At 43.9% G+C, this 15,683-nt stretch overlaps 1 pseudogene; it reads left to right on the forward strand.

Annotated features, from left to right (window-relative positions):
* Positions 1-416: 416 nt before the first annotated feature.
* Positions 417-11,341, forward strand: LOC136322316 (actin-related protein 2/3 complex subunit 3-like; annotated as a pseudogene).
* Positions 11,342-15,683: the final 4,342 nt, after the last annotated feature.

Consider the following 15,683-nt stretch of genomic DNA (forward strand, 5'->3'; position numbering starts at 1 on the left):
CAGATATTGACAGACCACCAGCCACTGAACCTAACCACTTTTCTACTTCACCCTGAAGTTCTAAACCACATCAGCTTCCAGCATCCTTCTAGAGAACTCTGAGCAATTAGCTTGCCCACACCTTCTCTCTCCAGAGATATGAAAATCAGTAGGAGTGTTGAGTAGGGGTAGAATCTGGGCCCAAAAAAGTCTCATGCTCTGGCCTTCCCAGGGCAAACCAGGAACAAATCCCACAAGGCCGGAGGCCCAGCCCTCAGGATTCCATGCTCTCCGTTAACCCTCTGATGTTTGTGGACTTTGTTTTTAGGGATGATGCCACTGTCATCCATCTGGCATCTCAGACCTCTGCTCCCCTGCTCTCCTGTCTCTGTTATCCAAGTTGGAAATCTCTACTGGCTGCAGAGCTTGTTAAAAATATGAGTTTCTCACAGAGTACTGAATCTGTGATGTGGAAGATAAAGTAGCAAAAAACACCCAATCAGAACAGCAATAAGAAAACAGAATCCCCCAAAATGAAGATAGTTTAAGGTGCTTCTAGTATGACACCAAGCCTACAAATATTTGCACCATGGGGATGCTAGAATGAGGAGAGAAACAGCAAGGAATTAAACTTATTTTAAAAAAATAATGATGATGGAAATATTCCCTAACCTGGTGAAGGAAATAAACATCTCAGTCCAAGAAGAACACAATCCCAAACACTATGAATCCAGAGAAGCACAGACCAAGACACATCATAATTAAAATGTAAAAGGTTAACAACAAACAGAGTCCTAACAGCAGCAAGAGGAAAGCAGTTGGTTACCTATAAGGGAGCACCCATACGACTGTCAGCTGATTTCTCAACATAAACGATGCAGGCCAGATGGGATTGGCAAGAAATATTCAAAGTGATGAAGAGCAAGAACCTACAACCAAAATTACTCTGCCCAGCCAAGTTATCATTTAGACTAGAAGGACAGATAAAAAGCTTTCCAGACAAGAAAAGGCTAAAGGAGTTTATCACCACCAAACCAATGTTACATGAAATGTTAAAGGATCTTCTTTGAGAAGAAGAGGAAGAGAACAAGATTAAAAATATGAATATTTAAAAAGCAATAACTAAATATCTATTAAAAATTAGTTTAAATGCAAATAAATTAAAGGCACCAATCAAAAGACATAGGGTGATAGAACGGATAAAAACACAGGATCCGTATACATATGCTGCCTACAAAAGACTCATTTCAGATCAAAAGACATACAGAAACTGCGAGTAAAGAGATGGAGAAAATATTTCATGAAAATGAAAACAAAAAACAAAAAGCTGAAGTAGCAATTCTTATACCAGACAAATTAGACTTTAAAATAAAGGCTATAAGGGGAAACATAGAAAGACCTAGCAATTATACTTTGGGGTATTTATATGAAAAAACCAAAACACTAAATTGCACAAACACATGCATCCATATGTTTATTGCGGCATGATTTACAACAGGCGCAAGATATGGAAGCAACTGAAGTGTCCATCAAGAGATGAATGGATATGATCTGGGTTGACACCTGGACTCAGGGGCCACCAAAACACCAGCTTACCACTTTTCTCTCATGGAACCCAAAACCAAACTCATTGGAAACATGGCACTGTTGCCTATCAGAAGTCAGTTCATAGACTTGCCACTAGAGACACAAAAGATACAGACATTGTGGATGGAGCCATCTATTACTTCTAGGCCAATGTCTTCTTCACAAACTATGAAATTAAGAATGAGGGTGATAGAACCTTGAATACATAACTCTCTACATTTTCTGAGTATCTAAAAAGACTCCAAAAGTATGATTCCAAGGCAAAGGTGAAAAAGAAATGTAGGCCCAGGCCAGTTGGCTCAGCAGTACAGTGTCAGCCCAGCATATGGAAGTCCCGGGTTTGATTCTCAGCCAGGGCACACAGGAGAAGCACCCATCTGCTTCTCCACCCCTCCCCCTCTCCTTCCTCTCTGTCTCTCTCTTCCCCTCCTGCAGCCAAGGCTCCATTGGAGCAAAAGTTGGCCTGGGCTCTGAGGACAGCTCTATGGCCTCCACCTCAGGCTCTAGAATGGCTCTGGTTGCAGCAGAGCAATGCCACAGATGGGCAGAGCATCTCCCCCTGGTGGGCATGCCGGGTGGATCCTGGTTGGGCGTATGCAGGAGTCTGTCTCTGCCTCCCTGCTTCTCATTTCAAAAAAATACAAAAAATAAAAATAAATTTTAAAAAAAGAAAGAAATGTATACACAGGGAAGCACTAGTTTTCCTATTTCTCGAGAACCTGGCTTTTAACTTAACACAATTTATGCCAACCTGTGAACAAACAAAAAGATGAAGCGATATGGGCCTATCTACAATAGCTAAGGCAAGAGACTGGACTGAGACTATGTGAGAAAGTTTTCAAGTCTCAGGATGATATACCCAGCAAGTGGTGAACTTGCTTTGTGAAGAGACAATTCATGAACTAGAGTCTTACAAGGGCTGCACCAAAAAAGGAGCTTGAGCAGATGCTATTTCCAGTGTTTTACAGCAAGATTTACACAGTTACTTGCCTTCCTTTCATAAAGTTTTACATAGAAGAGAGAAGACAGAAGTAAATGTATCTTTACTTGAAAAGTTAATTATCAAGAATTGGGGGGGGGCCTTGGCTATTGGCTGAGCAGTAGAGCATTGGCCCGGTGTGTGGAAGTCCTGGGTTCAATTCCAGGCCAGGGCAAGCAGGAGAAGTGCCCATCTGCTTCTCCACCCTTCCCTCTCTCCTTTCTCTCTGTCTCTCTCTTCCCCTCCCACAGCCAAGGCTCCATTGGAGCAAAGTTGGGCCAGGCGCTGAGGATGGCTCCATGGCATCCACCTCAGGCGCTAGAATGGCTCTGGTTGCAGCGGAGCAACGCACTAGAATGGCCCTGGTGGGCGTGCTGGGTGGATCCTGGTTAAGTGCATGCGGGAGTCTGTCTGTCTGCTTCCTCACTGCTTCTCAATTCCAAAAAAAAATTTTTTTTTTTGTATTTTTCTGAAGCTGGAAACGGGGAGAGACAGTCAGACAGACTCCCGCATGCACCCGACCGGGATCCACCCGGCACGCCCACCAGGGGTGACGCTCTGCCCACCAGGGGGCGATGCTCTGCCCCTCCGGGGCGTCACTCTGCCGCGACCAGAGCCACTCTAGCGCCTGGGGCTGAGGCCAAGGAGCCATCCCCAGCGCCCGGGCCATCTTTGCTCCAATGGAGCCTTGGCTGCGGGAGGGGAAGAGAGAGACAGAGAGGAAGGAAGAGGGGGGGTGGAGAAGCAAGTGTGTGCTTCTCCTATATGTCCTGGCTGGGAATCAAACCCAGGTGCCCCGCATGCCAGGCCGACGCTCTACTACTGAGCCAACCGGCCAGGGCTCCAAAAAATTTTTTTAAAAAGAATTTGGGGGGAGGGATACAAAAGATGGCAGCGGAGTAGGCGGATGCACAGACGCCCAGCTCTCAACACCAAACTGGAATACAAATCAATTTAGGAAAAATCAGCATGAAAAACCAACACTGAACTGCAAGAACAGCTCTCAAAAACCAAGGAGCAAAGAGGAAGACACAATAATCTTGGTAAGGAGTGCCTGAATCTCCTCTGCTTACAGGAACAAAGGGGGGGAGTGAGGCTGAGAGCCCAGAGAAGATTTCACAGAGGAAAAAGAGCAGAAACTACTGCTCACAGCCACTTACCTGGCGACCAGGGAGCAAGGTGGGTTGAAAAGACCAGCTTATCTCCCAAGTGGAAAGGACAGGGAGAGGGACAGACTGTGAGGGGCTAAGGTATGCAAGAAACGAAATAAAAAAGCTGACTCATTTGTGCTGGAGGCGGCCATAGCTGGGGGAGGGACTGAACCTTTCACAAAACAGAGCTGAAGTGCTTCCGGATCAGAGATCTCCGGACATCTATCCAGCTCCAATCAGCACAACAAGACACAGCTTAAAACAAGAAGTGGGGAGGAGGGGCAGTAACTCAGGTCTCCATGGAGATCTGAGATACACCTCCCCCTAATGAAGCTGAGAAAAAACCCTGCCCCCAGTGAGATTAGTTGGTGGAAGAGACCTTCAGCATCTCAGGTTACACCCACAGCATTCCTGGTTACAGTTTCAAGGAAGTCCCCTGCTGAGATCAGTTAACAAGACTATCACCTGTTAAGAAAACAAACATATCAAGACTTCAAAGCTGCCCAAATCCAAAAATGGATTACAGATAACAGCGGATACCAACCCAAGAAGACCTAGAAATAACACAACTGAAAACTGGAGGCAGACTAAAACACCATGATGAGAAGACAAAGGAGTGCAACCCAAATGAAACCACAAGAGACACCTTTGAGAGATGAGCTGAGCGATATGGAAATAATCAAACTTCCAGATGCGGAGTTCAAAATAATGATTGTAAGGATGCTTAGGGACCTTAGAACAACAATGGAGGGGCAGTTTGAAAACCTAAATAAAGAAATAGCAAGTATAAAAAAGAACCAGTCGGAGATGACAAATACAATATCAGAAATAAAGACCACAATGGAAGGAATTAAAAACAGGATAGATAGAGCAGAGGATCGAATCAGCGAGTTAGAGGACAACTGGAATGAAGGCATGAAAGCAGAGAAGAAAAGAGAAAAGAGACTCAAAAAGTCAGAAGAAACTCTTAGAGAGCTCTGTGACAACATGAAGAGAAATAACATCCGCATCATAGGGGTTCCTGAAGAAGAAGAAAAGGAACAAGGAATAGAGATGTTGTTCAATCATATCATAGCTGAAAATTTCCCTAAATTAATGCAAGAGAAACTCTCACAAGTCCAAGAAGCACAGAGGACTCCATTAAAGAGAAACCCAAAGAAACCTACACCAAGACACATCATAATTAAAATACCAAAGCTAAGCGATAATGAGAAAATATTAAAAGCTGCAAGAGAAAAAAAAGTTATCACCTACAAAGGAGATAACATCCCCCATAAGGATGACATCCGACTTCTCAACAGAAACACTTGAGGCCAGAAGGGAATGGCAAGAAATATTCAAAGTAATGCAGAACAAGAACCTACAACCAAGACTACTTTATCCAGCAAGGCTACCGTTTAAAATCGAAGGAGAAATAAAAAGCTTCCCAGACAAAAAACAACTCAAGGAATTCATTGCAACCAAACCAATGCTGCAGGAAATGTTAAGGGGACTGTTGTAAACAGATCAAAGTGGGAAAAGAATATAGCAAAAAAAGAATACACCTTTAAAGAAGAAAATGGCAATAAACAACTACATATCAATAATAACCTTAAATGTAAATGGATTAAATGATCCAATCAAAAGACATAGGGTAGCTGCGTGGATAAGAAAACAGGACCCATACATATGTTGTCTACAAGAGACACACCTTAGAACAAAAGACACACATACATTGAAGGTAAAAGGATGGAAAAAAACATTTCATGCAAATGGAAATGAAAAAAAAGCTGGGGTAGCAATACTTATATCAGACAAATTGGACTTTAAAACAAAGGATATAGTAAGAGATAAAGAAGGCCACTACATAATGATAAAGGGAGCAATCCAACAGGAAGATATAACTATTATAAATATCTATGCACCTAATATAGGAGCACCCAAATATATAAAACAGACTTTGATGGATTTAAAGGGCGAGATCAACAGCAATACTATAATAGTAAGGGATTTCAATACCCCACTAACATCACTAGATAGATCCTCAAGAAAGTAAATTAACAAAGAAACAGCAGACTTATTGGAAACACTAAATCAACTCGATTTAATAGATATCTTCAGAACCTTTCACCCTAAAGCAGCAGAATATACATTCTTTTCAAGTGCTCATGGTACATTCTCTAGGATAGACCACATGTTAGGGCACAAAAGAGCTCTCAACAAATTTAAGAAGACTGAAATCATATCAAGCACTTTCTCCGATCACAACGGCATGAAACTAGAAATGAATCACAGCAGAAAAGCTCAAAAATTCTCAAACACATGGAAACTAAATAGCAGGGTGTTAAATAATGAATGGATTAAGAATGAGATCAAAGAAGAAATAAAAAAATTCCTAGAAACGAATGACAATGAGCATACAACAACTCAAAATTTATGGGACACAGCGAAAGCAGTGCTGAGAGGGAAGTTCATAGCACTACAGGCACACTTTCAGAAGCTAGCAAAAGCTCAAATAAACAACTTAACCCTGCATCTAAAATAATTAGAAAAAGAACAGCAAGTAAAGCCCAAATGTAGTAGAAGGAAGGAAATAATAAAGATCAGAACAGAAATAAATGACATAGAGGCTAAAGAAACAATACAGAGGATCAATGAAACTAGGAGCTGGTTCTTTGAAAAGGTAAACAAGATTGATGAACCTTTAAGTAGACTCACCAAGAAAAAGAGAGAGAGGACTCAAATAAATAAAATTAGAAATGAGAAAGGAGAAATAACAACTGACACAACAGAAATACAAAATATTGTAAGAAAATACTATGAAGAACTGTATGCCAAAAAACTAGACAATCTAGATGAAATGGACAAATTCCTTGAAACATACAATCTTCCAAAAATCAATCTGGAAGAATCAGAAAACCTAAACAGACCGATTACAACAAATGAGATCGAAACAGTTATCAAAAAACTACCAACAAAGAAAAGTCCGGGGCCCGATGGCTTCACAACAGAATTCTACCAAATATTCAAAGAAGAACTAACTCCTATTCTTCTCAAACTATTTCAAAAAATTCAAGAGGAAGGAAGACTTCCAAGCTCCTTTTATGAGGCGAGCATAATTCTGATTCCAAAACCAGGCAAACACAACACAAAGAAAGAAAATTATATGCCAATATCTCTGATGAATATAGATGCTAAAATCCTCAACAAAATATTAGCAAACTGGATCCAACAATATATGGAAAAAATCATACACCATGATCAAGTGGGATTTATTCTGGGGAGGCAAGGTTGGTACAATATTCGTAAATCAATCAATGTGATTGATCACATAAACAAAAGGAAGGAGAAAAACCATATGATAATTTCAATAGATGCAGAAAAAGCATTTGATAAAATCCAGCACCCATTCATGATCAAAACTCTCAGCAAAGAGAGAGGAACAAGGCAGGGGTGCCCCCTTTCACCACTCTTATGTAACATAGTCCTGGAAGTCCTAGCCACAGCAATCAGACAAGAAGAAGAAATGAAAGGCATTCAAGTTGGAAAAGAAGAAGTAAAACTATCATTATTTGCAGACGATATGATATTGTATATAGAAAACCCTAAAGGTGCAGTCAAAAAACTACTGGACCTGATAAATAAGTTCAGCAAAGTGGCAGGATATAAAATCAATACTCAGAAATCAGAAGCATTTTTATACACCAACAATGAACAGTCAGAAAGAGAAATTAAGGAAACAATCCCCTTCACAATTACAACCAAAAAAATAAAGTACCTAGGAGTAAACTTAACCAAGGAGACTAAAGACTTGTACTCAGAAAATTACAAAACATTGATAAAAGAAATCAAGGAAGATACAAACAAGTGGAAGCATATACCGTGCTCATGGTTAGGAAGAATAAACATCATTAAAATGTCTATATTACCCAAAACAATCTATAAATTCAATGCAATACCAATTAAAATACCAATGACATACTTCAAAGATATAGAACACATATTCCAAAAATTTATATGGAACCAAAAGAGGACACGAATAGCCTCAGCAATCTTAAAAAAGAAGAATAAAGTGGGAGGTATCACACTTCCTGATATCAAGTTATACTACAAGGCCGTTGTACTCAAAACAGCCTGGTACTGGCATAAGAACAGGCATATAGATCAATGGAACAGAACAGAGAACCCAGAAATAAACCCACAGTTCTATGGACAACTGATAATTGACAAAGGAGGTAAGGAAATACAATGGAGTAAAGACAGCCTCTTTAACAAATGGTGTTGGGAAAATTGGACAGCTACCTGCAAAAAAATGAAACTAGATCACCAGCTTACACCACTCACAAAAATAAACTCAAAATGGATAAAAGACTTAAATGTAGGCCGTGAAACCATAAGCATCTTAGGAGAAAACATAGGCAGTAAGCTCTCGGACATCTCTCGGAACAATATATTTGCTGATTTATCTCCATAAAAGACAGGATAAACAAATGGGACTATATCAAACTAAAAAGCTTTTGCACAGCTAAAGACAACAAGAACAGAATAAAAAGACAAACTACACAATGGGAGAACATATTTGACAATACGTCTGATAAGGGGTTAATAACAAAAATTTATAAAGAACTTGTAAAACTCAACACCAGGAAGACAAACAACCCAATCCAAAAATGGGCAAAAGAGATGAATAGACACTTCTCCAAAGAGGACATACAGATGGCCAATAGGCATATGAAAAAATGCTCAACATCACTAATCATTAGAGAAATGCAAATTAAAACCACAATGAGATATCACCTCACACCAGCCAGAATGGCGCTCATCAACAAAACAACACAGAATAAGTGCTGGAGAGGATGTGGAGAAAAGGGAACCCTCCTGCACTGCTGGTGGGAATGCAGACTGGTGCAGCCACTGTGGAAAACAGTATGGAGATTCCTCAAAAAACTGAAAATCGAACTGCCTTTTGACCCAGCTATCCCACTTTTAGGAATATACCCCAAGGACACCATAGAACGGCTCCAAAAGGAGAAATGCACCCCCATGTTTGTGGCAGCATTGTTCACAATAGCGAAGATCTGGAAATAGCCCGTGTCTGTCAGAGGACGAGTGGATTAAAAAGCGTTGGTACATATATACTATGGAATACTACTCAGCCATAAGAAATGATGACATCGGGTAATTTACAATAACATGGATGGACCTTGACAACATTATACGGAGTGAAATAAGTAAATCAGAAAAAAAACTAAGATGAATCCATACATAGAAGGGACATAAAAATGAGACTCAGAGACATGAACAAGAATGTGATGGCAACAGGGGTGGGGGGTTGGGGGAGGGGGGAGGGGGTGAAGAAGGAGAGAGGGGTTAGGGGAGGGGAGGGGCACAAAGAAAACCAGATAGAAGGTGACAGAAGACAATTTAACTTTGGGGGAGGGGTATACAGCACAATCAAATGTCAAAATAATCTAGAGATATTTTCTCTCAACATATGTACCCTGATTTATCAATGTCACTGCATTAAATTTAATAAAAAAAAAGAATTTGGGGGTTTGAAAGAATAAATTGTCAAAAGTTGGTTTGAAATTTTCTGCAATATCAAGCTGAGCTTAAAAGTAATAATTAAAAAGTTTCTAACACCAAAAAATAGAAGAAGCGGTTCATATATACAAAGGAGTATGACTCAGCCATAACTGCGTTGTACACCTGAAACAAACATAATATTATATATCAACTGCAATTGATATACAAAATAAAATATTTTAAAAAAAGAAAACAATATATATATATGGCTTCTCAGATCCCATACCAGATGCAATGTTTGAGGACTTCTCTTCCCCTCCCTCTCCCATCTTCTCTCTCTCTCCCCTGTTGCAGCTAGTGGCTCGTGGTTGGAGATTTGGCCCCAGGAGGGGGTTTGCCAGGTGGATCCCGGACAGGACGCATGCAGGAGTCTGTCTCTATCCACCCTCCTCTCGTTTAAGAAAAAGAAAGGGCAGTCGGACTTAATCCTGGGACCTTGGGGCTGGAGGAACCCTGAAAGTTCACCAAGGGTTAAGGAACCCCAAGTCTGCCTGGTCCTGTTTCTAAAGCAACACCACATTTATCTATGGCACTGGGACTGGTGGTGCGAAAGCAGCAGAGGTAGGGTGACGACAGAACAAGGTCCTCTGCCTCCACCAGTTGTATTCCAGGAGAAGACAGCTCCAGGAAATAAAGACAGAAGGCTCCCACATCCCAACCTTCCATGCGAGCATCATGAGGAGAAATACTTGAGAGTCACAGAGGAATGATGCAGATGATGGTGGACACAGCAGCCGATGGGAGAGGGGCAGCTGTGATCCCGGGCAGAGCAGCCACCAGGCAAGGAAGTTAATGTGTACGTTGTTTCACTTGGGGGATGGGTATTTGTGAGTACAGACTCTGCATGGTGGCAGGGTGCCAGGTGCATGGCAGCAGATCAGTACGCGCAGGCAGGCAAGAGTGGGGACAGGGAGAAAAAGTTAACTTTCTCATCAGGTGACCGAGCCAAATGATGACTGGAATTCAACCACTTTCTTCTCGCTGGCCAAGGAGTCAGTGGCTGCAGGAGACCGCCGTGCTGATGCAGAGATGAAGGACCAGCAGGAGGATGTGGCAGGGAGCCAGTCTAAGGCAGAAACTAAGGCAAGGCCCCTCCCCAGCCCTATTCCTGCAGCCGGCTGCTTCCCTGCTCCCTACTCTGCTCCACCCTGTTCCTTTTGTAAAAACTGAAGAATTTTCAGTGGATTAGACCTTTATTTTTCTATCTGGTTTGACGGTGGCTTTGGGGGAAGAGGGAGAGGAGTAGGCTGGGGGATTGAGGTGGGGGATCATTGTAGGTATTGTCACCCCCTCCTACCTCCTTCCCCGGTTACACATGAGCGAATGTACATCCATGCACACTCATCAGAATGTTAATTTATTTTGCTTCCTCTTTTGGTTATGCCCATTTTTCACATGATAGATGGGGTGAGCAATAGGAATGTGGGATCAGATGTGAAACCAGGGTGGAGAGGGAGAGCTCCTGGGCGGGCGTCTTCCTCCTCCCCCCTCCTCCTCCCTGTCCATTTCCAAGCACGTGGCCTCCGTGTGGATGCCGGGGGCACGGGAAAACCACTGTTGTGCCCGTTACTTCTTTCTGATCCCTTCCTCACCCAGATGGTGTGGTTGATGATTTCTTATGGGGTCATGGTGACCAACCCCTGGGTCCCCTTCCCGTATTTCCTCTCTGACCTGCTTTTCTTCCCAGGCAAGTGATGTCCCCACTCCCCATCAGCCTCTTCTCTGCATGTTGCTGAAGGTCCAGGCTCACCTCAAGTCCTGTACTTGAGCCATAAAGTGGAAACAATAAAAACTGAATGTCAGGCAACCTTTTTTGTATTGGCCTTAGAGGGTGGGCATGCATGGCTACATTGTGGAGGACAAATTAAAGGAGTCACTCACCACATCTCCAGTCCCGCTTAAAATGCAGCACCTGATAGAGAATCGGTGGTTGAGCCGGAGCAGCGCTGCCACGCAGGGCCTCCTGGGCTCTGCACAGGCGGCTGGCTCCAGGGCAGCGCTGAGATCCTCCACGTGTTTCCACATTCCCCGCTGCAGTCGGGCAGTTTCTGCCAGCTCTGGTTCTCTTCCCAAACAATAAGGACTTGGAAAACTTCTAAAATACAGGGGCCACTTGTGTTTAGTTTGAAGTTAGATTTCTCTATCTGCCTAACTAATCCCATAGAAAGAACAGGCTCCCTTGGTTTCTTAAAAGGAAAAACCTGCCTGACCTGCAGTGGCGCAGTGGATAAAGAGTCGACCTGGAGTGCTGAGGTCGCCGGTTTGAAACCCTGGGCTTGCCTGGTCAAGGCACATACAAGAAGCAACTACTATGAGTTTCTGCATCCCACGCCTTACCCCTAACCCCCCCCCCCACACACACACACATACCCTATTTCTCTCTCTCTCTCTCTCTCTCTTCTCATAAAAAAAAGGTAAAAATCCCTGATGTCACTAAAAATTCTGTCACAATGAAGAGGGAAGAACAGTCCTCAAGCCAGAGTACACAGACATGCAGACTCACTTAGACTCATTTTTCAGTTTCCTTCTGGGTTCTAACATGAAAAAACTGCTTTTTTCCAACTGTCTGACCCTTCACTCCTGTAACATGGGCCCTGGGAGGGACCACGGGGCACAGGCAGCTATGCTGAGCCTTCTCCTGAACTCGGCTGCATGCCGGGGCCTCCATCCATGCTCCTCTCCTCTGCTGCGCGGGCTGTTCAGTAATTCCTGCACAGTGACAGAGCTGTCTGCCTCCCCACATGCCTGTAAGCAGGTCCTTCCAGAAGAATTTCCTCCACAGTTTTACTATGGAAAATAAACTTACGTGTGAAAAAGTTACACCAAGTCACACAATATGACTGGTACTGGAGCCAGAACTAAAATGTGCTCGTCTCCGTATCACCCCTTCCTCTCCTGCTGGATTCACATCACCGTCCTGGGCCTGGAGCTTGTGTCAGGGTTTTGGTTTTGGTTTTGTTGGGAGTTTGTTTGTTTGTTTTTTGTATATCTAGCTTAGACGTGACCCTGCAGCCAACGATAACAGCTAACCCTCATCATGCACAATGGAAGCCTCGCACTACTCCAAGAGCCTCATGCAGAGTGACTGTCATCTTCACAACCATCCTACAAAGGAGGGACCACTTCATTTTACAGATGAGAAAACCAAGTCTCAGAAGTTAATGCAAAGATCTTCCTGGAATGTGAGATCTCTTGAACAAATCTGAAGTTAGCTCTGAGGTTCATGTGACACAGGGCAAGTTGAACTTTTCTCCTGAACCACAAAAATATGGAGATGGACAAAGCACTCCTGAGGGTCCTTCCAGCTCTGAGTGCTTCAGTAGCAATCCCTAGAATTTAAAACAATCACTTCTGTAGCACCCTGCAGCTGGACAAGCCTTGGTTTATGTGACATTATCGTCCTGTGAGGATGTTTTATTAAAGTGGCCAGAAATCTAAGTTTAAAAATAAACCCACGACCCACCCCTGACACTGCTCTCAGTGAATGCTCACATTTATTTAACAGATTGTTGCACCTTCCTCATCGACACTGAAGTCTTTCTCTATGGAGAGAATGTGCTCAAGTGACAACCAGTAGCAATCAGTACTTTAAGGTGTTAGTACAAGTTTGCAAGTAGTGTCTGGAAAATTTTAAATAGGCTTTAGACCTTAGCTGGGTTGCTCAGTTGGTTAGAGTGTCATCTGGATATGCTGCAGTTGCAAGTTAGACCTCCTGTCGTGGCACATACAAGAATCAAACAATGAATGCATGAATACTTGGAAAAACAAATTGATATTTCTTCCTTCTCTCTCTCTCTACAATCAATTAATGTTTTCAAAAATTTTAATAATACAGCTTGACCAGTGGTGGCACAGTGGATAAGAAATGACCTGGGATGCTCTGGTCCCAGGTTCGAAACTCTGAGGTCGCCTGCTTGAGTGTGGGCTCATCCAGCTTGAGCACAGGCTCAATAGCTTGAGTGTGGGGTCATTGGCTTGAGTGAGGGATCATTAACCTCATCCTTAGCGTGGACCCAAAGTCTCAGGCTTGAGCAAGGGGTCACTGGCTCAGCTGGAGCCCCTGGGTCAAGGCACATATGAAAAGCAATCAATGAACACCTAAAGTGCCACAACTACAAATTAATGTTTCTCATCTCTCCCTGTCTCTGTCTCTCTGTGCCCAAGTGGTTCAGGGTGTTGACTCTGGGCAGACTGCCTGGGCTCCATCTGGCCTCCCCATTTGTTTGCTCTGTGTCTTTGGGAAAGTTACCTACCTTCTCTAAGCTTCAGTGTTCTCATCTATAGTATGGTGATAATGATGGTACCTTCCTCATAGGATTGTTCTAAACGTTAAAGGAATTAAAACTTGCAGGGGAATTACCGTTCCTGAAATGTAGTCAGTGTGCAGCAAATGTTCGCTCTTGATAACTTCTCTGCTCATTTGCTGCCTATGGTGTTCCTTTGTTAACCTGCTATCAGGAGTTACAGAAAGTGTTAGGTGCCCCTTTTGTATTTGTGCTAAACATACCCAAGGAGCACATAAACAAGAGGACACAGGCCTTCAAGAGCTGTCAGTTCCAGATTATGGCCACCCATGCCTGGTGATCGACATGGATGTCAAAAACTATCCACCAGAAATGTTTGTGTTTCTTCACCAGGACTGTGGCTGCAGTTTGCCTTTCTCTCAGGAGAGTGTTGGGCTTTTAGCATACTTTAATTTTCTTTCCTGCTACAGTATTTGCCACCTATAGACAGTTTCATGGGATAAGGAGAGGGCAGGAAGACCATCTCCTGGGCAGAGATGGTGAGTTGGTTGAGCGTGGGTATGGGCCTTCCAAGTGTCTGAGGGAGATGAGGATGCCTCTCAGGGGCCCTCCAAACCAGGTTCCAGGTCAGCCCATTGATCTCCCATCATATGTCAACTTGCTGGACCCTGGGACGTACTGAAGATGTGTACAGTGTGTTTCCTGTTCTCAAGGATCTAGCAGTCCAGAATGGGAGAACAGTAGGTGTTTCTTAACTGTTTAGCATGAACTATGTGGGCCTCTCAGAATCTGGAGAAGAGAGAATTAAGTAAGAATAGATGACATGTTTATCAATCTGAACTCCCCAAACCAGTTAAGCACAAAGTAACCAATCAGTAGAGGAGGCTTCAGAGCTGAAAGGTGTAAAGCAGTGGTCCCCAACCTTTTTTGGGCCACGGACTGGTTTAATCTCAGAAAATATTTTCACGGACTGGCCTTTAGGGTGGGACGGATAAATGTATCACGTGACCGAGACAAGCGTCAAGAATGAGTCTTAGACAGATGTAACAGAGGGAATCTGGTCATTTTTAAAAAATAAAACATCGTTCAGACTTAAATATAAATAAAATAGAAATAATGTAAGTTATTTATTCTTTCTCTGTGGACCGGTACCAAATGGCCCACAGACTGGTACCGGTCCGCGGCCCGGGGGTTGGGGACCACTGGTGTAAATGATGTCAGGACAGGGCTCTGCTTTCACTCCATCCTGCTCTCTGCCTGTGCGTTGGCCCCATCCCCAGGTAGGTCTTGCTTTCGCGGTGGCAAAGTCACAGCAGTAGGGCCAAGGCTCCTAGATTCAAGTTCAGGTCCAGCATTTCATTGGACGTCCTACTCGCCCATTGGATCAGCCTGGTTCTCCTGTCTGTGCCAGAGCCAGCTGCTGTGGTGAGAGGGGCATGACACACTGCCTGGCTCAGAGCTGCTCACCTGCATTACCCTGGGCCCTGGGTCTAGCCCCACATGAAGTCCAGGGATGAGTCTGTAGGAGTGATGATGGATTTTGCCATGAAAACCGGGGCTGTTACCTGAATAAGGAAATAGTGGACAGTAGTGAGGAGAACCACCTGCCTGTACTCGTGGTCAGAGAAGTCCTCCTGAAGGAAAGGGTATGAACAAGGCCACAGCAAGGGCAGGCTGTGGTAAGACAGGACAGGGCAGTGGGCCTGCAGGCCATCTGGTGGGTCTGGATATGTGTGCCAAAGGCTCCGAGGCTGGAACATGGAGCACGGTATGTGCCAGCTCCCAGAGCACAGACAGTGCTGCCTGTCCCATACATTCATCTCTGCCACGCAGGGCAGGACAGGGTGTGAAAAGTGAACCTGCCATGCATCTGTGGATCTCACTCTCCCCTCTGGTCGCCCACTGGGAGCTTGCTTCTGGCTGAGGCTCTGCAGAGCTGTGGGAATGCTCCAGGGCAGAGGAATGGGGGTGCTGGGGGAGGGAGATGGTGGGATTGTAAGTCAGGGCCCAAGGGGCTTCTCTGAACAAGGCGGGACTGTGAGCTTGAGCCAGGGGTTGTAGGGAGCCTGGATAGGCACTTGGGCAGGGAGTGATGGGACAGAAAAGTTCTGGGAAAGTCTGTCAGGCAGTGGTCACAGAGTTGACAAGAAGGGGAGAGAATGGATTCCAGGGACACCT

Source organism: Saccopteryx bilineata, chromosome 2 (genome assembly GCF_036850765.1).
Source record: "Saccopteryx bilineata isolate mSacBil1 chromosome 2, mSacBil1_pri_phased_curated, whole genome shotgun sequence".
Taxonomy (NCBI): Eukaryota; Metazoa; Chordata; class Mammalia; order Chiroptera; family Emballonuridae; genus Saccopteryx; species Saccopteryx bilineata.